This window comes from Schistocerca gregaria, chromosome 5 (genome assembly GCF_023897955.1).
Source record: "Schistocerca gregaria isolate iqSchGreg1 chromosome 5, iqSchGreg1.2, whole genome shotgun sequence".
NCBI classification, from domain to species: domain Eukaryota; kingdom Metazoa; phylum Arthropoda; class Insecta; order Orthoptera; family Acrididae; genus Schistocerca; species Schistocerca gregaria.
In genome coordinates this window covers 205823229-205848063 of record NC_064924.1, presented here as the reverse complement: position 1 = coordinate 205848063, position 24835 = coordinate 205823229, and positions in this window count along the sequence as shown.

Genomic DNA, 24835 nt, shown 5'->3' with positions numbered 1-24835 from the left:
ACGAACATGGCTGCGAAGGAGGGGAAGAGAGCTACGTGCATTCTGAGTGCCTAGCGGGTGGCGTCATTCCAGAGATGGAATGGGACCTTCCGGATACCACGAAGAGCACAGAGTGCAGCAGGCGGAAAGTGGTGACTAACGTCATACCTATTATGTGTGTAACTTTGCATCAGAAGAGCCGGTGTCTAGCGGTTAACAGAAGTGGTAAAGGCTGCCGGTCTTGCTTGTGAGATAAAAACAGAGAACACCATCTGCAGCATATTCGACAGGACCGATTGCGGACATTTGGTACAGAGTCGAGTGGAGGGCTGAATCAGAAGCTCAGACGCTTCTATGACCGGGTAGGCTGCAGATTTCTCGGCCTGCACCTTAGGATGGTTGGGTTTCAGGTTCTGCTGAATAGGTCAGGAGTCCACTACACGCAGGAGGCGGCTACGGAAATAGCACGGACGGTCTCGAAGAAATGCGAAATGGGCTTCAGTCACAATGGATGGATGTCGAACGTAGGTTGAACGTAGGAAGAACGTAGATACAATAACCATCGATATGTTGTTGTTGTTGTGGTCTTCAGTCCTGAGACTGGTTTGATGCAGCTCTCCATGCTACTCTATCCTGTGCAAGCTTCTTCATTTCCCAGTACCTACTGCAACCTACATCCTTCAGAATATGCTTAGTGTAGTCATCTCTTGGTCTCCCTCTATGATTTTTACCCTCCACGCTGCCCTCCAATACTAAATTGGTGATCCCTTGATGCCTCAGAACATGTCCTACCATCCGATCCCTTCTTCTGGACAAGTTGTGCCACAAACTTCTCTTCTCCCCAATCCGATTCAATACTTCCTCATTAGTTATGTGAACCATCGAATAGCAGTCGTAAACTGTTGCTAGCAGTTGTAAATTGTCGTAGCTGTGTTGATAAAGTACAAGAGCTCCAAGCGCCAATAGAAAGAACTGATGCACAAACCATTATAGGCACTGAAAACTGCCTAAAGCAAGATATAACTTCAGCCGAATTTTTGCGCAGAACCTAACGGTGTTTCTAAAGGATAGGCTAAACACAGTTGGCGGTGGCGTGTTTTTTGCTGTTAGTAGTGGTTTATCTTGCAGCAAAATTGAAACAGACAATTCCAGTGAGTTATTGTGGGCAGAGGGCATCCTTGGCAACCGAAAAAAAATAATAATTGGGTTCTTTCAGTGACCTCTCAATTCAGATGATACAATTTCTGAAAGGTTCAAAGAAAAGTTGAGTCTAATTTCGACTCATACAATTACAGTTAATGGTTAATTTAATTGACTGTCGATATGTTGGTGAAAATACACCTCCCAACACTCTCCAAGTCTGCCGTGACCGAGCGTCCATCGCACCATCACATCCAGCACTTCCCGTCTCCTATCCGGTTGTGTCCAAAACTCTCCACCGAATTGCCTCCTGTCCTCCCCAGACACGATCCTACACCCCCACTTCCATACAGTCTCGCCATTGACGAGCGCTGTGATTGGCTAGAGCGCTCCCTCCATGTTTCCAAGCCAACTTACACTCAAACATATTTAAGCTCATACAAAATACTGGATTTACATTTAAACACCTGAAATTAAATAGACATTCCTATGGCTGGACCATAAACACACTCTAACACACATTATTAAATACATAAACAAATAAAATAAACATATCTCATTCACATGATGGTCAACTGTGGTCCTGGAAAGGACCAAGATGATGTTTCTGGTGGGAAAGGATTAGCCCCCAGAGCAACCTGACGCCCAGGGACACAGTGGGGATCACATCCACAAATTGTTCGCTTTTCTGCAAAGCACTGTTCTTTTCTACTGCTGAATACGCTTCTCCAGTCTGGTACAGGTCGTCTCATGCCAGACAAGTAGACATTGCTCTCAACGAAACCTGCAGGTTGATCACAGGTTGCTTAAGACCTACCCCAACTGATAAGCTCTACTGTCTGGCTGGAATAGCGCCACCATGGTTACGCAGAACAGTGGCTGCCAACAAGGAGAGACTGAAAGTGGAACAGGACAGTGCCCGTCCACTGCATGGTCATAATCCACCATATCAACGGCTGAGATGACGAAAGAGCTTCCTGAGAACATCCGAGAAGCTCACCATTTCACCAGAGAAGGCAAGGCTGGAGTTATGGAAGAAGTCGACGCCTCGCCTGCAGACGACAGAAGCTGAAGAACAACCACCTGACACAACGAGAGCTGGCTGGTGTGGAAATCTTTAAACAGATTACGATCAGGAATTTGACGATCTAGAGACAACCTAAAGTGATAGGGCTTCATAACAGAATATACGTCCTGTGATTGTGGACAAGAACAAACCACACGCCACATGCTCCAGTGCCTTTTGTGCTCTACTTCGTGCACGACGGTTGATCTCCTGAGGGCAAAGGACGTTGTAAAATATGTGGCAGATCAAGAAAGAAATCAACATCAAGAGCGTAAGCAAAATGTAACGAATGGGTGTGTGTTCATAATTCGACAACTAACATTGATTGTAAGAATTGTGCGTGATTTCTTACTGTACATATCTACTGTGATTATTTTTTTGTGTATTATGAGCTTCTTCATTAAAGTTATTTTGAAAAGTTTAATTACTTCCTGTGGAATGAAGCGTGTTGTGAGTAATAAATGGGTCGAGTGACAAAAACTCATTTTGCGTTTAAAAAATTAAATGCTTAATTCCTTCCCCCATTTCAAAAGTTTTAGTAACGAATTTATTCATACACTGCAAAGGGCGCAAGAAACAAAGAAAATAATAAAATGGAGAATAAACCTATTTTTAAGATAAATGGTGGTGGAGAACATCTGGACTTCACGCGAGTATCTGTGTCCTCAAAAACAGTGCTAGTAGCGGAAGGTTAAATCCGGAGGCGTCCATAAAACATCATCCGACATTGCGCTAAATGCATTCTCTGAAAATTATTTCTAACAGTTAGTTCATGAGCCCACGTGAATATAAAACGGTTGTGAGAACACACTTGACCTCACAGAAACAAATAATCCTGAGATAATTACGAGCATCAAACCGGATATAGGGATTAGTGAGAACAGGGTTGCCGTTGCGAGACTGAATATTGTAACCCCCTAATCGTCCATAAATAAACGAAAAATATACCTTTCCAAAAATGCAGATAAAAGGTCACTCCTTCCAAATTAACAATGTAGTTGTAGACCAGATGTGGCTTGAATTCAAAGAAATAGATCGACAGCAGCTGAGAGATTTATACCACATAAATTAACAAGCGACGGAGCTTATCTCTCTTGGTATACAAAACTGATACGAACACAGAAATTCAAACGAACGCAAAATCTCCAAGATTGGAGATCTTTTACAGAAGCTAGAAATTTAGCGCGGACAACAATGCGAGATGCTTATAATAGTTTCTAAAACGAAACTTGGTCTCGAAACCTGGCGGAAAATCCGAAGAGATTCTGGTCGTATGTAAAGTATGCTAGCGTCAAGACACATTCAATGCAATAGCCATGGAAATGCTATCGACGACAGTGCTTCGAAAGGAGTATTACTAAACACACCTTTTGGAAATTTCTTCACCAAAGAAGACGAAGTAAATATTCTAGTGCTCGAACCAAGAATATCTGCCAACATGAGTAACTTAGAAGTACATTTCGTCGGAGTAGTGAAGCAAGTTAAACCACTTAATAAAAGTAAGTCTTCTGGTCCACACTGTACACCAGAAAAGTTCCTTTCAGAGAATGAAAATGCAATAGCTCCCTATTTGACAATCTTATACAACCGGTGGCTCGGCGAAAGATTAGGAAGCAAAATTGCACAGGTCACACCAAAATTCAAGAATGGCAATAGGTGTAATCCACTAAATTATAGACCCATATCATTAAAGCGGATGTGCTGTAGGGTTTTGGAACATACATTGTGTTCGAAACTAATGAATTACCTCGAACAGAAGAGTCTATTGACACACACTCAGCACGGATTTAGAAAACTCGTTCCTGTGAAACACAACTAGCTCTTTACGCACACGAAGGGTTGAGTGCTACTGACAAGGGATTTCAATTTAGATTCACAAAAGGCCTTTGACGCTGTACCACACAAGCAGCTTGTAGTGAACTGCATGCATATGGAATATCGTCTCAGTCACGTGATTGGATTCATGATTTCCTGTCAGAGAGGTCACTGTGCGTAGTAACTGACGGAAAGTCATCGAATAAAACAAAGGTACTTGTGACGTTCCACATGGTAGTGTTATAGGATCTCTGTTGTTCATTATCTACATCATCGATCTGGGAGACAATCAGAGCAGCAAACTTACTTAGACTGTTTGGAGAAAATACTGTTGTTCATCGCAAACTCATTAGGAGATCAAAACAAATTGCAAAACGATTTAGAAAAGATGCCTGAATGGTGCTAAATTTGGCAATCGAAGCTAAATTATGAAAAGTATGATGTCATCCATATGAGTTCTAAAATGAACTTCGATTACACTATAAATCAGTCTAATTTAATGGCCGTAAATTCAATTAAAATACCTCGCAATTACTAATAATTAAAATTGGAAAAAAACACATAGAAAATGTTGTGCTGATGCCGCGGTCAGCCGTCTTCAGGCTGCTGCCTCGGAATGTAGCGGCAATGGGGAGTCTGGTGCGTCGCAAGGTACACCCCAGGTGTTACATGCTTCACCCACTGTCCCTGCTGTCGAGACATCTTCGCGGGGGTCTGGGTGCGGTTGGGCCACCGTCGCCCCAAGGGGAGTGGTGGGTTCAGCGGCGTTCGCGGCGCTCGAGGCAGAGGGTAAATGTGGAGGCTGGCCGTGTGGCATCGCCCGCTCTGCCTGTGAGTGGACATGTGGCTGCTCTTTCAGCAAGGTCCGAGCAGGCACACGGGGGGGAGCGGTTTATTAGTTATTGGGAACTCCAACGTTAGGCGGGTTATGGAGCCCCTTTGGGGAAAGGTCGGGGAAGAAGGCCAGTGTTCACTCTGTCTGCTTGCCGGGGGGTCTCATTCGAGATGTGGAGGAGGCCCTACCGGTGGCGATAGAGAGCACTGGGTGCACCCGACTGCAAATTGTTGCTCATGTCGGCACCAATGACTCGACTCCTGCCGTCTGGGTTCAGAGGTCATCCTCAGTTGGTACAGCCGGTTGGCGGAATAGGTGAAGGCGGAAATCCTCGCTCGCGGGGTGGAATCAGAGCTAACTATTTGTAGTATCGTTCCCAGAACCGATCGCGGTCCTCTGGTTTGGAGCCGAGTGGAAGGCTTAAACCAGAGGCTCAGACGATTCTGCGGAGAGCTGGGGTGCAAATTTCTCGACCTCCGCTATCGAGTGGAGAAATGTAGGGACCCCCTGAATAGGTCAGGCGTGCACTACACGCCGCAAGCGGCTACAAGTGTAGCGGAGTACGTGTGGAGTGCACATGGGGGTTTTTTAGGTCAGAGAATTCCCTGCCTAGGCCCGACAAGACGCCTCCTGAGACACGGCAAGTTAGCAGTACGCAAAATGCAACAGGGAATAACAATATTAATGTGCTAATATAGTAAACTGCAGGAGCGTCTATAGAAAGGTCCCAGATCTGCTCTCATTAATAAACGGTCACAATACCCATATAGCAATAGGGACAGAGAGTTGGCTGAAACCAGACGTAAACAGTAATGAAATCCTAAACACAGATTGGAATGTATACCGCAGAGACAGGCTGAACAGTGAAGGGGGAGGCGTGTTTATACCGATAAGAAGTGCAACAGTAACGAAGGAAATTGACGGAGATCCGAAATGTGAAATGATTTGGGTAAAGGTCACGGTTAAAACAGGCTCAGACTTGGTAATTGGATGTCTCTATAGGCCCCCGGGCTCAGCAGCAGTTGTGGCTGAGCACCTGAAGATTAATTTGGAAAATATTTCGAGTAGATTTCCCCACCATGTTATAGTTCTGGGTGGAGATTTTAATTTGCCGGATATAGACTGGGAGACTCAAACGTTCATAACGGGCGGCAGGGACAAAGAATACAGTGAAATCATTTTAAGTGCTTTACCTGAAAATTACCTTGGGCCGTTAAACAGAGAACCGACTCGTGGCGATAACATATTAGACCTTCTGGTGACAAACAGACCCGAACTATTTGAAACAGTTAATGCAGAACAGGGAATCAGCGATATTAAAGCGGTTACTGCATCGATGATTTCAGCCGTAAATTGAAATATTAAAAAAGGTAGGAAGATTTTTCTGTTTAGCAAAAGTGCCAAAAAGCAGATTACATAGTACCTGACGACTCAACACAAAAGTTTTGTCTCAAGTACAGATAGTGTTGAGGATCAGTGGAGGGAGTTCAAAACCATCGTACAATATGGGTTAGATGAGTATGTGCTAAGCAAGATCGTAAGAGATGGAAAAGAGCCACCGTGGTACAACAACCGAGTTAGAAAACTGCTGCGGAAGCAAAGGGAACTTCACAGCAAACATAAACATAGCCAAAGCCTTGTAGACAAACAAAAATTACGCGAAGCGAAATGTAGTGTGAGGAGGGCTATGCGAGAGGCGTTCAATGAATTCGAAAGTAAAATTCTATGTACTGACTTGGCAGAAAATCCTAAGAAACTTTGGTCTTATGTCAAAGCGGTTGTGGATCAAAACAAAATGTCCAGAAACTTTGTGACAAAAATGGTACTGAAACAGAAGATGACGGACTAAAGGCCGAAATACTAAATGTCTTCTTCCAAAGCCGTTTCTCTAGATTGTCGCACAGATGACAAAATGGTAGATATCGAATTAGACGACAGAGGGATAGAGAAACAATTAAAATCGCTCAAAAGAGGAAAGGCCGCTGGACCTGATGGGATACCAGTTCGATTTTACACAGAGTACGCGAAGGAACTTGCCCCCCTTCTTGCAGCGGTGTACCGTAGGTCTCTAGAAGAGCGAAGCGTTCCAAATGATTGCAAAAGGACACAGGTCATCCCCGTTTTCAAGAAGGGACGTCGAACAGATGTGCAGAACTATAGACCTATATCTCTAACGTCGATCAGTTGTAGTATTGTACTCTTTGATCCCATTTTTGAAACCTATAATCAAAGTGAAACTTCCTGGCAGATTAAAACTGCGTGCCCGACCGAGACTCGAACTCGGGACCTTTGCCTTTCGCGGTCGAGTGCTCTACCATCTGAGCTACCGAAGCACGACTCAGCGCCGGTACTCACAGCTTTACTTCTCGCAGTATCTCGTCTCCTATCTTCCAAACTTTACAGAAGCTCTTCTGCGAAACTTGCAGAACTAGCACTCCTGAAAGAAAGGATATAGCGGAAACTTGGCTTAGCCACAGCCTGGGGGATGTTTCCAGAATGAGATTTTTCACTCTGCAGCGGAGCTTCTGTAAAGTTTGGAAGGTAGGAGACGAGATACTGGCAGAAGTAAAGCTGTAAGTACCGGACCTGAGTCGTGCTTCGGTAGCTCAGATGGTAGAGCACTTGCCCGCGAAAGGCAAAGGTCCAGATTTCGAGTCTCGGTCGGGCACGCAGTTTTAATGTGGCAGGAAGTTTCATATCAGCGCACACTCCGCTGCAGAGTGAAAAATCTCATTCTATAATCAAAGTGTCTCACGTTCCTGAGCAATTTTAATTTGTTTTATCTTGTCCCTTGTCTCCGTCTTACTTTGTTTAATATCCGTTTTTTATATTTTTTGTGGAAATCTTCACATCCTTTTCCAATTGGTTTTGTTTCTGATCAGTGTTGTGTTCCAAAAGCTGCTTTATCAAAGCAAATAATTCAATGTTCTGATTCCTTTCTTCTTGTTTAATGAAAGCTCAAGTCGAGGGAAACCAACTGCTGAACTTCCCACGTCACTGACCGAAGTATTACTCACATTGCCATCATGTGCCACATTTCTGTCAACCATCTCAGTTGCATGCTTAGACATTGCCTCAAAATTGGAGTCCTTTAAATCATCATTCTCTACTACTTCCGTCTTTTCTCTCGTCAAATCTACTTCTTCAAACCTCCTGCTTGTCAAATATATCACTGAGCTAGGTTCACTTATAGCCTCATTGTCAACCATTTCTGTCTTCACTCTCCTTACATCTACCTCCTCACTTCCAGAGTTAAGTAACCTTGTTACACCGTCCATAGCTGTATTCACATCGATAGATGCAATTACTGGACTAGTTCTTTTTATACTTCACATTAATTGCAGCTACAGGACCTATCCCTTACGTAAGAACAATAACAGAAATCAAGAGCACTTGACACTGACAACACCAGAACTCAACACCAAAATACATCTTCAGTTCATTAAAGCGCAGGTATGAGTGGTACCAGCAATCTTTAATACTCGTTAGTTGCTCAGACGTACTTAAATGTGCCAAATTAGACTTGTTTTCGAATAATCAAAACTGTTTACATAGTTTCGTCAAGCAATGTGATACAAAGTATTTATTGATCGACGTATTCTAGTAAATAAAGCTGGCTGATGTTCGACGTCAGTTCTTTCGCCGTTTCGTTGTGTAGGGACTGGATGGAGGCAGATGCGACTCTCGATGCTCTGTTATCTTCAGATCAGCTCTAGTGCTTCGCCGTGGCGTGAACCGGATTGGAACTGTTACGATCTTCAGATGTCATACTCCAGTTTCCATCAGTGGTGGGGAGATGATAAAGACTCGCGATGCTGTATTCTCTTGGTGTCAGCTGTCCTGTGGCACCACAGTATCAACCATTGCCAATTACTCCGATCGTTACATCTTCGTCCCGTATGGTGGGAAGCTGGTATATTCCCATTGCCACTTCTTTGAGCACAAGTTCTTTGTATGCACTCGCCCTGATATTATTTCAGCTGTAATTACTGGGCACCTCAAGGTCTATGTCTGTCACACACAAACTATCTGCGACGTCTCAAGCACTTGACTGTAATTAAGAAATCGCTGCAATCGGCACCTCTGATCCTAAAATTACCAGTCGTAAAACGTAGTTGCTATGTAAGCGAACGTACCCTCAGTTTGGGAGATTTTATATATAATGTTTACTGACGGTATGCCTATTTAATTCCCGCACCAACTACACACTACTCGTCACTATGCGCCAACCGTTAGCAAAACGTGCCAAACAAAGGCGAAAGAAATAACGTCACTGCAGTATCGATAGCAGCGATGCTAGTTGATGTAAGCTTACAGTCTGACTCGGAGATTTCTTCGAAATAACCGATTTATAGCAATTCTGTGTGCCACTGTGGTGCCAACTACTGATCACAATGATGCTGTAGTAGCAGAACGATGCTCCACTTGCTGACCTTTCTTGGCACAGCCCCATGTCCGTCAGGAGCCCGGCCTTCAAGCGACTGTACATTCTCGTGACCAGTGCCGCCATCAGTAATGTGCAGGGACTTTCTTTAATATCGCAGAAGAGACATTTAGTTTCTCATAGCCGTGTTACATGACCTCGTTCAAACTCAGGGAGGTGTCAATTACGGCGTCTTGGTTGACTTGAAGGTATTCTTGACTTACACCAACTCATTACAAGTCTGAAAGGTAACACAAGCTCATGACTGTGAAAGAGTATATTTAAAGGAAACCTTATCTGCGTCCTGGTAGTGACGCTACATCCATGGAAGTTAACGGTAAACAGAAACTCTCTGGCCTGGATCAGTGAACTGACTCGATTGATAGTCTACTGAGAAATTTATGTGTACCCTACATTTCTAAACCAACGGCCTTGCCTTAGCAGAGACGCCAGTTCCCTTCAGGTCGCCACAGTTAAGCGCTATTGGTAATGGCTAACGCTTCCATTAGTGTCGAGCGCTGTTGGCAAGCGCGGTGCACTCTGCCCTTGTGAGGTCAACTGAGGAGCTACTTGGCTGAGAAACAGCGGCGCCAGACACGAAAAATTACAATGGTCGTGAGAGCGGGGTTGTGACTACATGGCCCTCCATATCAGCAAGCTGTGGCACCTACAGGCTGAGAATGCCAAGGCAATCGGTCGGTAGATCAACCCCTTATCATTTAGCTACAATATAGCAGGTCAGCAACTGGAAGCAGTTAATTCTATAAGTTATCTGGGAATACGCATTAGGAGTGATTTAAAATGGAATGATCAAATAAAGCTGATCGTCGGTAAAGCAGATGCCAGACTGATATTCATTGGAAGAATCCTATGGAAATGCAATCCGAAAACAAAAGAAGTAGGTTACAGTACGCTTGTTCGCCCACTGCTTGAATACTGCTCAGCAGTGTGGGATCCGTACCAGATAGGGTTGATAGAAGAGATAGAGAAGATCCAACGGAGAGCTACGCGCTTCGTTACAGGATCATTTAGTAATCGCGAAAGCGTTATGGAGATGATAGATAAACTCCAGTGGAAGACTCTGCAGGAGAGAACATACATTCACCGAGGAGTCAAGCAGTATATTGCTCCCGCCTACGTATATCTCGTGAAGAGACCATGAGGATAAAATCAAAGAGATGAGAGCCAACACGGAAGCATGCCGACTATCCTTCTTTCCACTAACAATACGAGACTGGAGTAGAAGGGAGAGCCGATAGAGGTACTCAAGGTACCCTCCGCCACACACCGTCAGGTGACTTGCGGCGTTTGGGTGTAGATGTAGATGTGGATACCGTTGGGCATTCATGACATTTTCGGACAGAGTTATTTTTAACCAACTGTAACTAAAGTAGTAGTAAAAGAACGAATACGTGGCCTACATAAATACGCAGGAAGGTCAAGGTTCAGGCAATTGAATTGCGTTCTGAACCAACCCTGCTGTTTCCTTGAAAATTCAGAAAAGCGGAGGAAACGCTCATAGATATTAAAACTGTACTCTGTAGCGAGAGAAGTGGATTTTTCATTTCGTAATGTCTACGTCTGTACTAGTCACTCAACGTAATTACTAAACTGGATTAAGATGTGACACTTGAATGTTGTATGGAAATGAAGGGAGCTTACCTGGAAGAAGGCCCGGACGTAATGTGCTGAACTGGGCGCCATAATCTGGAAGACGTATGTGTAGCTGACTCTCCTCCGCAGCAGTTTAACTGGCAGTTCCAAGTTGCAGAATTCTTCGCAGAATGCCGTTCCTCTCTGAAAGAATCTGTTAAGTGCTGAGAAAGCAATTTCCAGTAATGGTATTAAGTGCGTAGTATTAAAGCACGGGCTCGGCTCCCGAGAAAATTGCGGAAGGTCATTACCAGCCGGGGGAGGTGCTTAAATGCCATGATGAGCGGCACTTAAGCATTTTATCTGCAGATGGGAAAGAGCAAACAGCAGCTAAGCTACGCTGCGGATTAAACCCAAAACTGAAAATTTCCCTCTTCGTCCCTTTTATTCGGAGTTAATCTCGCGTTATCTCAAAACTGGAGGTTGCATTGAATGTTGATCACAAATAAGCTCACTAGGACAGTAGCTATAAAGAAGAGAGTCACAAGAAACTCAGGTATTCGACAGTTTACTTACTCGCGGACATTCTTCATCATTTACATTCGTGACATTTTTTCACTGTGAAGACATATCATGGGATGGTCCACAGTTTCAGTGTAGCGTGTTTTGAGCGTGTTATGTTTCTTTTTTTTATTGTGATAATATTCTGTTTATAATATCTTCAGTTATTTTTAACTTCTTCCTTGTTTGTAAGATGTGCCCTGTGGAACTCGAGCTTCTTAATAGTTTATGATAGGTTTGCGATTCCGAAATGAGGTTTTTCACCAAATGACACCACTGAAACCGATAGATATTCACCAGTACGGTTAAATCTCGTAACATTATTATCTGCTTAAAATATCTTGTGGGTAATCTAAAATATAACATACTTGAGTAGCTTTCTTGGGCTACCGTATGAAAGAAATAGACATGAAACTTAGCTGAGCAAGTAAACTTCAGCTTTACTTTAATTGTTCTTATTAGCCGACTCTGCAGAAACTTTTAAGCACTTTGTCCTAAATTTTTTGGGTCAAAATGTTGCAGACTGTGGAAGAACGTAACTAATACCTCGAGATAAGGAACAAATGGTCATATATATATATATATATATATATATATATATATATATATATATATATATATATATATATATATGTTCGTGTGTGTTTAGTTTTTGCTGATACTATGTAAAGAAGTTAAATTTATTATAGTCATTAAGTTTTTCCCACTGTCGGAGTTTCGTTATTGTTTTTATTTGAAACACTGTCTATGGTATAGGGACAACGACGATAGTTGAAATATTCTTTGTGAGGTTTGTGCCGCAGAGCTTGCGTATTTCAGAAACGTCATACATCAGGCACCAAGAGATGCTAATGAAGAATTCATTATTCACACCCATTTAAATCTCCAGATCATCGCCAGCTGCCTTAAAGTCATTTAAATGGCTTACATGGCAATATTAAAATTGTGGCATAGAGTAATACCCATCTCACATAACGGCTGCCCGTAGTAAAATACATTAAATTGTCACCTATAATGTTTATCTAACACTGTTAACATCTGTACACGTATTACATTGGGGTTAGTAATGTCTTGTACAAGTAGGAAGGGGACTTTTGTGGTATTTTACGGCACAGTTTTAACAGTACCGCGTAAACTGTCAGAAATGACAGTAAGAAAACTGTCACCTATAATGTTTATCTAACACTGTTAACATCTGTACACGTATTACATTGGGGTTAGAAATGTCCTGTGCAAGTAGGAAGGGGATTTTTGTGGTATTTTACGGCACAGTTTTAACAGTACCGTGTAAACTGTCAGAAATGACAGTAAGAAAACTGATAATGATCTGATGATCGAAACTGTCTTTGATTAAGGAAGTATTTAGTTGCAGCTCTTGGCTGTTTGATTGTTAAATGTGACGCTTTTCTATGAAACAGAACTGTTGTTGGATTACTTTAATTAATCTCTCTGAGTTCTTAGCTATCATGGTGCTGTACGATGCAGGAAACTTACCATGATCATCAACACCTTCGCTCCTTAGTCCATTGGCTGTAACTTTTCATCGAAATCCAAGTAAATTGTTCAACCGATTACTGAGCGTACATTTGCCATCCTTGAATGACCAAATATCATTTTGTACTAGTTTATAACCGTTTTATATTACTGCTTGTTGCCCTGCGCTATCAATATTTTAGTTTAGAATCGTTAATTGAAAGTAACTAGTAAGCTAGTCTCCACATTGGAAAGGAGAGCAGATAAGAAGTTTATCGTTCTCGAGAATACCACCGCTTCGGATATTCATTGCCACAACCACTGGTTTAATTGATGACTCATTTATTATAATATTTTTATTTCTTGTTAGGAGCCGAATAAATGAAAGTAACGTTGCCCGTACCAATAATTAAATATCTTGCAGATCTGCCACATACTCTGAAAACTTACATGTTGGTTAATCCTTTTGGTTCACTGTAAAACTCATTGTTGTTGTGCTACAACACCATTACCGGGAAAACTAGTGAAGTGCTAATAGTCTGTTCTCGTATTTAGGATTAGCAGTACTAGAGAAAACAGAGCAAACCAAAGACTTCAACCTACGATTAGACACACAGAATATTTGAAATGATCGTTGGCATAGTTTAAATGCTGATTACTTTGTAGATATCATGGCCTGATGTAAAGAGTGCTAGACAACCGTACTTTGCTCAGACTGACCGCCATGCGGAGCTTCGGAGGTAAACTTCAGCATTACTTGAAACGCACTTGTTAGCCAACTATGCAGAAACGTATAAGCACTTTGTCCTAAATGTTGCCAGCGGGAGTGACTGAGCGGTTCCAGGCGCTACAGTCTGTAACCGTGCGACCGCTACGGTCGCAGGTTCGAATCCTGCCTCGAACATGGATGTGTGTGATGTCCGTAGGTTAGTCAGGTTTAAGTAGTTGTAAGTTCTAGGGGGCCGATGACCACAGAAGTTGAGTTCCATAGCGCTAAAAGCCATTGGAACCATCCTAAATGATTAGGGTCAAAATTTAGCAGGCTGTGGAAGAATGTAACTAAATAGCCTAATATAAGGAACAAATCGTCTCATATATGCGGAGGATGAGGGTTCAATTCCCGTCACTGACAGGGATTTTTCTTTAGTAGGAGGACTAATAAGGGCTGCATTCAGCGTCGTGAGTTCACTTTAGTAGACTTTTGACCGATTAGTATCGGTTGTAAGGTCGGAAAACGATCCAAAGGAAAGGAGAGCAGTGTGCTTACCACATGCCCATCCATACCGCAACTTATTACGCCAAAGCCAGAGAGGGACAGAGAGGTCTGTTGGGCCCAATTGACTCATCTAGATACAGAATGCGAAAAGTTACCTTTTTTATTACAAAATAACGTAACACGGATGCGCTACAGTTCAAATAGATACATTTAATACGAGTTCTTAAGATCCATTTTAATCTACAACTCGTTTAAAAAGTTGTCAAGAACGGATTATACCAATAGTGAGATACGATTTAGTATATTTCGATTTTACAAGACTAATAAAAGACGATTAGGACAACGTTCCGGCGACGAGATCTTGAGAGACGGTATACTAGCTCTGTTTGCATACGATATGAGAAAGATGTCGACCCTGCTCTACCAAAAGGATCATCCCAACATTTGCCGTAAACGATTTAGGAAAATCACTGAAAACCCATCTATTCTGCAGTCCAGCTTTCTGTACTATCTCGCTTCATGTTCTCTTCGATATTGCTGATTTAATATATTTCCTAGCTTTCTCACATAACAGTATTTACTTATCAGATGCCAGTCCTAATTCCTATTTCCCCACCAACAATACTGCATTACCACTGATCAACATACTGCATACTACTCATAGTAATTCTGACAAGAAAATACAATTCTGCAAGAAAACATAAAGACCTAGGAACACTGCTCTAGCGGAATGAATGTTCGCAATTTATTTAATAAGGAAACAAAACTTATTAATATTGTTGACGGAACAAAATCTAGTTAAGTGCTTCTAACAGGAACAAAGAAGAAATTCAATGAGCTCAGTAAATCAGAAACGACACCTTGATTTACAGAGGAGTTAGTAAACAGCAAACGGAAGCTAATGGATCTGCAGTAATTCTTGATAAGATAGAATATTAAAATTTTGTAATTAACAGAATACTAACTGTAATATTTAAGGCACCAAGAGGTCACTTGACTGTAATTGGAGTATATTCCCTTGAAGAAGGCAAAAAGGAAGATAGTAAGAGATTCAGTGAAGATCTAAATAAAGAAATGTATAAATATTGAATAATATATTACGTTATATTACCAGGAAGTTTGAATGCCTGAGTAGGTAAATTACTGATTAAAGAGGTTTTAAGTGCATTTGGTGAAGATACTTTTAAGAGAATAAAGAGAAGCTAAAACAGTTTGCACCTTTTAATAAATTAAAGTTCACAAATACTTTTTCTTGAGAATAAAATATTACATTTGATCGAGTTAGTAGGAAGAAATTACAGGAAATCATGACCAAGCAGTTTATACAGTTACCTGATTTAAGTATGTAAATATGTATATCTACATCTACATCTACATCTACATGACTACTCGGCAATTCACATTTAAGTGCTTGGCAGAGGGTTCATCGAACCACAATCATACTATCTCTCTACTATTCCACTCCCGAACAGCGAGCGGGAAAAACGAACACCTAAACCTTTCTGCTCGAGATCAGATTTCTCTTATTTTATTTTGATGATCGTTCCTACCTATGTAGGTTGGGCTCAACAAAATATTTTCGCATTCGGAAGAGAATGTTGGTGACTGAAATTTCGTAAAAAGGTCTCGCCGCGACGAAAAACGTCGATGCTGTAATGACTTCCATCCCAACTCGTGTATCATATCTGCCACACTCTCTCCCCTATAACGTGATAATACAAAACGAGCTGCCCTTTTTTGCACCTTTTCGATGTCCTCCGTCAATCCCACCTGGTAAGGATCCCACACAGCGCAGCAATATTCTAACAGAGGACGAACGAGTGTAGTGTAAGCTGTCTCTTTAGTGGACTTGTTGCATTTTCTAAGTGTCCTGCCAATGAAACGCAACCTTTGGCTCGCCTTCCCGACAATATTATCTATGTGGTCCTTCCAACTGAAGTTGTTCGTAATTTTAACACCCAGGTACTTAGTTGAATTGACAGCCTTGAGAATTGTACTATTTACCGAGTAATCGAATTCCAACGGATTTCTTTTGGAACTCATGTGGATCGCCTCACACTTTTCGTTATTTAGTGTCAACTGCCACCTGACACACCATACAGCAATCTTTTCTAAATCGCTTTGCAACTGATACTGGTCTTCGGATGACCGTACTAGACGGTAAATTACAGCATAATCTGCGAACAATCTAAGAGAACTGCTCAGATTGTCACCCAGGTCATTTATATAGATCAGGAACAGTAGAGGTCCCAGGACGCTTCCCTGGGGAACAGCTGATATAACTTCAGTTTTACTCGATGATTTGCCGTCTATTACTACGAACTGCGACCTTCCTGACAGGAAATCACGAATCCAGTCGCACAACTGAGACGATACCCCATAGCTCCACAGCTTGATTAGAAGTCGCTTGTGAGGAACGGTGTCAAAAGCTTTCCGGAAATCTAGAAATACGGAATCAACTTGAGATCCCCTGTCGATAGCGGCCATTACTTCGTGCGAATAAAGAGCCAGCTGCGTTGCACAAGAGCGATGTTTTCTGAAGCCATGCTGATTACGTGTCAATAGATCGTTCCCTTCGAGGTGATTCATAATGTTTGAATACAGTATATGCTCTAAAACCCTACTGCAAACCGACGTCAATGATATAGGTCTGTAGTTAAATGGATTACTCCTACTACCCTTCTTGAACACTGGTGCGACCTGCGCAATTTTCCAATCTGTAGGTACAGATCTATCGGTGAGCGAGCGGTTGTATATGAGTGCTAAGTAGGGAGCTATAGTATCAGCGTAATCTGAAAGGAACCTAATCGGTATACAATCTGGACCTGAAGACTTGCCCGTATCAAGCGATTTGAGTTGCTTCGCAACCCCTAAGGTATCTACTTCTAAGAAACTCATGCTAGCAGATGTTCGTGTTTCGAATTCTGGAATATTCCATTCGTCTTCCCTGGTGAAGGAATTTCGGAAAACTGCGTCTATAACAGTACCATCGGCACTGCGCAGCGAAGGTATTGACTGCGTCTTGCCGCTTGTGTACTTTACATACGACCAGAATTTCTTCCGATTTTCTACCAAATTTCGAGACAGTATGTCAACTGGATTATGTGTCAGAAATGAAAGGTATTGTAAAAGGTATTGTAAAAAAGATAGGTAATTACATATAACCCTGGACATAAGGCACAGTTGTAGCTTGTCATCTATTTTGTTTACAATTGACACAAATGATGTGGTTGCAGAATGGATGTACAAAATTAACACACCTAATCTTACGCTTAAGAAGATGCTATTTGCTGATCAGATTATTGTATTTAATACTGAAAACGAACTACAAAGAGCAACATATATAACAGAAGTTACGTGAGAGTCATAATTTTAAAATGAAACGAAAACAAGGGCTCTCAGATGAAAATATACTGTTACAACCAAAATTGTATTTAGTTATACCATACTAGAAGAAGATAAGGATTTTAATTGCTCAGGAACAAATATAAATTATAAATTTGAAAAGGATATTAAAAACATATTACACTCGTTCCACCAAACATGCAGTACAATAAACAGAAGCTTAGAAACTAAAATAAGAAAAGAAGCACTAATGAGATTCCAGGAAGCAATGGCTGTCCCTCTATTTCTCAATGGATCTGAAACAAAGACAATAACAAAATCTCAAAAATAGATAAATAAATAAATAGGCTTAATCTCAAGAACAGCAAATTTGTACTCTTTAAGATAAAATTGCAAATAAAAAATAAGGGAATAACTAGGAAGGAAAAATTTTAAACTGTATATATGACTGGAGATAACATTTTGATAGAAAGTTGAAGGAGAAGATTCAAGAAAGTGTTCTACTGTAGGCATAAGGGAAGAAATTTTTTGGGAAGACCAAGGATATGATAGTCAGATAAGTTTCTTTACCACATCACACAACATTGTCAGAGCTGTGGAGAGCAGAAAAAGAAGAGAGAAAAGAATGCTTTAGTGGTCTTTCAGTCTTTCTCCCTCGAGAACCACATTAGTGTCTTGCAATATCTGACGACTCCAGTACCCAGACAACGGGCATTTGGGACAAATTTGTACAAAAATGACGCTAAAATCTATAAGTGGAGGAGAACTGCTATGGTCCTTTGTCTCATGATATCACAATCTATGTAACCCTTATTGATGACGTCTTCGTCATAGAGTGATAAGCCAAATTCATTTACATTCTAAGCAGCAACATGTAATTACTTGGTACAGTGGTGACCTTTAAAACGAAACAGTCAGACATAACCTAGTACTGTGTATGCCACTAAAATAGAGCAGCTAACCATGAGGAGCCCCCACAGCAGCCATCTAAATCGTTCTCAAAAGTATCCAGACAATCTGAAAGTGTTGTACTGTTTTCAGAAGTATTTATCCAAATATTAAGTAAAGGGTATATTCCTCAGAATTTTCTGTTCTAAAATACCTCAGCTGAAAGAATTCCCATTCACACACACAAACACACCAATATACCCATCCATCAAAACTGGTGTTTAAAACATAGCTTTTCGCTCTCAAAGTAAGTGTCCTAATGCTATTTCCCTTTCTACATAGCAATAAAACAGATTTGGCTCAAAAAATTACATCCAAAGCAGGCAGATAACATCCCATTCTTAATAGCTGCTAGATGTAAAGCGCAATGGAAACTCCAATCAGTATTTTCAGATCTAAACTGTCTTATGGGGCCTAAACAAGCATCACCATGGTAATTGAATGTCTAAAGTATAGGTAAAACTACTCCAGAAAGACGATATTTTTGTCAATGTTATTTCCACATCTTGTAGACCTTACATGAACTACACACACACACACACACACACACACACACACACACACACACACACACACACACACTGTAGTGGCACTAAGGTTTGGCATAGGGCAAGTCAATTTTGGTGCAATATTTCTGAGAGCGCAAGTGAAAGACAGTTGCTGGCCTATTTACAATGACCTACTCTCACCAGCAATTGCGAAGTGAAATTGAGGCCATAGGGGTATAGAACGGCCGGAAAAAGTACACTCAGCTGTTTGCATGGTGCAAGTCACAGGTAGTAGGGGCCCACTGGCCAACCTAAGTGTTATGAGTATGTGACGCTGAGACTCACGTTTAACAAAACAGAGGCGCACAGCTGCATATAAATAGTGACGCAGACTGAAGGGAAAGCGACTCTGTAGTTGGAAACAATAAACCACTTGGAAAGCTCAGACGAGTCTTATTATGGTGCCTTCTACATCTTCCAGCTACATTCGGTGTTGTTGTTACATTCGGTGTCAGAAGTTGCCACTACAGCTCACACACATGGACCCACACCCACAAGAAGGTTTAAGTCAAGTGTTACAATGTTGTCTACACGACCGAAATACGTAAATGGTGTTGGTAGCAAGACTTGAGGGTTATGTTATTGGTGTATCATAGAAGCAACTGGCATCACCTGACAGTTCTAAAAATTTTCACTGTTGTTTCACTTAGATAATATATCATCTTCTGTATTAGACTCCCTGCTCTGCGTTCGTATGTAGCACACCGTTCTTGTACAAGTCCACCACGGCGCTCAGGATTCACAGCACCAAGTTACGACACCTGAAGGTGGGCTTATAAGAGCCCGAAATCGGTCGAGTGATAATAAAAGAACTTTACAAATGTAGCTGTAGCTCTGGACTAATATATGGATGATACTGAGTGCATTTATTGCTCTTTATTAGAAATGATATAGGCCTACTCAATTTAATGTACAATAACAATTTTGAAGGAAGGTTGCAACATTACCAGTGGAACTATGCTATAAATGGCCCCTTCAAAGATTGCAGCTTAGATCCCGTACATTAAATAATACCAAATGCCTAATCATCATGCTTGAAAATACGATATATAAAAGCACTCATTATAACCAATGAAAAACCAACTGTCCAAGCAGTATTATAAAATGGGGAGAACGAGTTTTTTTTAGTTTTAACAAGATTTTATTGTGTTATATTACTTCAACAGCATATATTTGTAATACACCAGAGAAATGCATAATACGAAATATTTACATGAAACAGAATGTGACCAAAGACAACAGTGGAAAAAGACTGAACTGGAACATGGTCAAGAAAAATGGGGGGAAAAGACCGAGACGAAATGTCAGTAGATGAAAGGCCGATATCACAAACATACCAAGTTTATTCAGAAATTATATTATTTATGAAGATAACTACGATTAGAAGTACAAAATCAGACTAAGACAGGTTGTTTATGGTAACATGCAAGTAAATATACAGACCTACATGATGAAGAACGAAACTCCAGTTTGTTCCAGGCAAGGTCCTTCCTTAAAGTACATAATACTTTGAGCACTAATTCGTATCTTTACTGTTCTGTAAGATTAAAAAAGTACATATGGCATCAATATTGGCATTGGTGATAAAAGTAACAGCTCCACTTGATGACGATAAAAGTTCGATATCTGCATCACATTTTGTATTCTCAATGGACCTTCAAATTAAATATTTACACATCCAAATTATCTGTATTAACCTTCAAAATACACTTGGCTCACTTATTGGTACTACTAAAATATTTTTATTATAGTGAGAGTATAGTTTTATTTCTTCATCATGCATTAAATTAAGTAAAGACAGAATTTTTTTTCTGTAACACTGTAAAACATTTGTGAGCACTCCTTCTGATCTAACTTATATGTGGAAGTATACTTGTCAATGAGAATTACCAATTCTTACTCTCTTGACATTGACACCAACTACATCTTATTCACACAAAAGTCAGGTTCAGGTACTTCATCATTCATATGTACATCTTCCCATGATTGGAATGCATATTAGTACAGTGACATGAAAAGAATGCCAATCTCCAGCTAATGATTTTTGTGGATATTTTAAATGGTGGTCGTCCATACTAGTAACAAAAACTTCAAACGCTGTGGGACTGTTTGAGCACCATAGTGACCACATGCTAGTGGGTTAACTATGTCTTGTAGTACAAAATGTTTTTCAAATTTTCCTGGTACTGTAGTATCCTGCTGCTACACAGTGGAAACTACATGAACATCATTTTGAACTGCAATGAGACCCATTCACATAGGTAAGAAAAGAGCGTTGCTACGCTTGCGACTACCATCACTCAGAGTCCACATGTACTATAGCCACTCTATGTTAGGGTATACCCTTTATCTTTCAGTTCAAAAAGCTTTCAACTGCTAGTCAGAACAGTACCTTAAGCTATCGCACAATGGAAACTACAATGTAAATAAAGGAATCCAGTCACAGTTCAAAAAAAACAAATAGGCCTTCAGACCTGACAATGTAAGTGCTATAATGTGGCGGTGTATGTGATGTAACTGGACAGTGGGTGCCAGTTAGTGGGTGTTAGAACTGTATTTTAGCAGCAGTAGATGCCAGTGTGTATGTGCAGTAGGTGATTCTCTTCAGTTCGAGACGGTGGCAACATACTGTTTGCCTGTTTCACTTTAATGGTCACAGCAAAATACTGCCCTGATTTTTATCGTCCTACAGTTGCACAGTTGCAGTCACCGACCTACATCTTATATCATGATGACGTCATGTTAAAGATGTATGGCTTGTAACGATGTGAATACAGTCTGACCTGAGCATGTGGCGTGACGAATGAGACCAAGCCTGAAACTTCCGGGCGGATTAAAACGGTGTGCCGGACCGAGACTCGAAATCGGGACCTTTGCCTTTCGCGGGCAAGTGCCCTACCAACTGAGCTACCCAAGCACGACTCACGCCCCGTCCTCACAGCTTTAATTCCGCCAGTACCTCGTCTCCTACCTTCCAAACTTCACAGAAGCTCTCCTGCCAAGGTGTGACGACGGGGCGTCAGTCGTGCTTGGTTTTCTCAGTTGGTAGAGCACTTGCCCGCGAAAGGCAAAGGTTCTGAGTTCGAGTCTCGGTCCGACACACAATTTTAATCTGCCAGGAAGTTTCATATCAGCGCACACTCCGCTGTAGACTGAAAATTTCATTCCGGACCAAGCGTTTTGCAGTTTTGAGGATATAGTTTCAATAGAAACAGTTACAATGGATTTGAATACTTTTGAAAACGGCTAAACGGGAAAACATTTACAACGGAGAACAGTTACACTGTGAAATGTGTAGTATGAAAACGATTAGACTGGAAAAGGGTTTCACAGGAACGATAACATTGGAAAATGGTTGCACTGAAACAGTTAACTGGAATCTTGTTATGCTCGACAAAGCTTTATTAGGCGGAACTATTTGCAAATAATCGAAACTACTTGGAATTGAAACTTCCTACCTCATTAAAACTTTGTGTAGGACCTAAACTCGTAATTGGAACCTTATCCATTCGCTGCAGGGACTCAGAGCTACTTGGAACATGGTTAGGGACGTAAGGGAGGTTGTACTAAGATGTCTACATATAGCACTATCTCTCTAGAGGAATAGTATTCATCATGAAAAACTGATCAACATAGCCCAGCCGTGTCAACAGGCCATCATTGTCCCACAACAGTATTAACCGACCATTAAGGGTAATGGCAGTCGCCAAGTGCATGTGCATACTGTCAGCTACTGGTGCTATAAGACGGTTTTGAGAACTAGGAGCTGATAGTTTCAGCAGTTGACACGTATTAGTGGAGTTAACAGTCGACCATCAGTCCCTACCAAACAGTACATTGGTATCAAATCCTGACATTATAAAGGAAAAGAAAGGAGAGGTCAAACTACAGTATGTAACGAACGCAACTAGTAAATGCAGAAAGGTTTGTGCTGCTAGTAACGTAACATACGGTCCCCGTTAAATCACTACTATTAGTCACTGCACACCTCCTGATGTCGTGCTGGACTTCCTTTTGGCCGGCGTAGTGCACCAACTCGACGTGGCATGGACTCGACAACTCGTTGGAACTGCCCTGAAGAAATATTGAATCATGCGTTCTCTACAGCCGTATCCCAATCAGTCGCTCGAATTTTGCAGAATGTTCTTCAAACCAATCGTGAATAATCGTTGCCCAGTAAAATGGCGCACTGTCTGCCACAAAAATTACGTCGTTGTTTGGAAACATGAACTCCATGAACAGGTGCAAATCGTCTCCAGGAGGTTCAGTTGGACCAGAGGACCCTGTGCATTCCACAGCCCATACTGTGATGCAGCCACAGCCGCGCGGCTACGGCGCGTGGTCTCAGGTGCCTTTTCACAGTACACGTGGCTCCCACCATCGGAGGTTCATGTCTTCCCTCGGGCGTGGGTGTGTGTGTTGTCTTAGCGTCAGTTAGATTAAGTAGTGTGTAAGCCTAGGGACCGATGACCTCAGCAGTTTGGTCCCACAGGAACTTACCACAAATTTCCAAACTTATGCAGCCACTATCAGGTTGGTTCAAATAGCTCCAAGCACTATGGGTCTTAATATTTGAGGTCTTCAGTCCCCTAGACTTATACTTACACCTAACTATTTTTTTTAAAACAATTATATATATATATATATATATATATATATATATATATATATATATATATATATATATATATGTGCATTCTCTTCAGATAAATTATATACATATATATATATAATTTTAAAGCTAATGCAGAGGTACTACTCTATCTTACAAAGTAAATAATATCGCTAGTGAAGTTCCACCAGAAAAATAAAACACTTTTAATTAATGGCAAACCTATTTATTTCAAGTCAATGTCTCTAAACATTTTAAAAAAGAACAACAGATTGAATGTATGTATTTTCCAAGTAAGTCGATTTAAAGATTTTCAACTATAAGAACAAGGTGAACATATATATTTTCTTCTTTAAAGTGGTTGCCTGCAAACATTTTCCACTAGAACAAGCAAGTGAACATACAGAATGAATTTATTTAGTGGAACTCATACACTTAAAACTAGTTCTGACTGGATGGTTAGAGGTAGGTGAAACTTACCAACTAAAATCTACGCTCTATAATGACTAGAAGTGAAGCACATATTACGTGAGAAAATTTTATAATTTTTTTTGTTCATACAGAAGTTAATTGACAAAATTTATAGTCTGTTGATATATATTAATAATGGCCAACAATATGTAGATATAAAAACTTTTTAATAAGTTTTTAATTTTATTTCTTATCATTTTCTTTGAAAAAATAATGATTATATCTACATACACATACATACTTAACACAAGTTCGCTCTCGTTCGCACACTCAGACATAGATGGAAGCACGCAAACTGATACACACAACAAAACACTCTCATCCACTATTTACACTGTGATAAAAGAGCCATACTATTTCCACGCGTAACCCACATTCGGAACATTCACACGCTTATTCCCTCTCTATCACTCAACCAGAGTCCCCCACCCCTACTTTCCTTTCAAGTAAATAGTGTGAGTATGGGAGGGTTCCCACCCCATCCTCAGAAATGACTCTTTTATCGTCCGACTTTAGACTGCAGCACAGTGTACACCTCGTGAGCTCGTGATCGAATGCTAGTTTGTTGAACCATGTGTGGACGAGCGCCTTCAACGCTACGACCGTACAGGCAATGCAAATAGTCCTCGAGCGTAAGAGCACGAGACGCGATCCGTCTAACGCCCTTTGCCCGCCTCAAAGTGCTCCCGTCTACTGTGCGATATGCATACATTTTCGACCTCAGTCCCACAAACTCTACCATTGGTAAACCATTCGACTCGTCTTTCATGAGACCGATAACCTTCTTGTTCTGTGGAACAATACCATAAG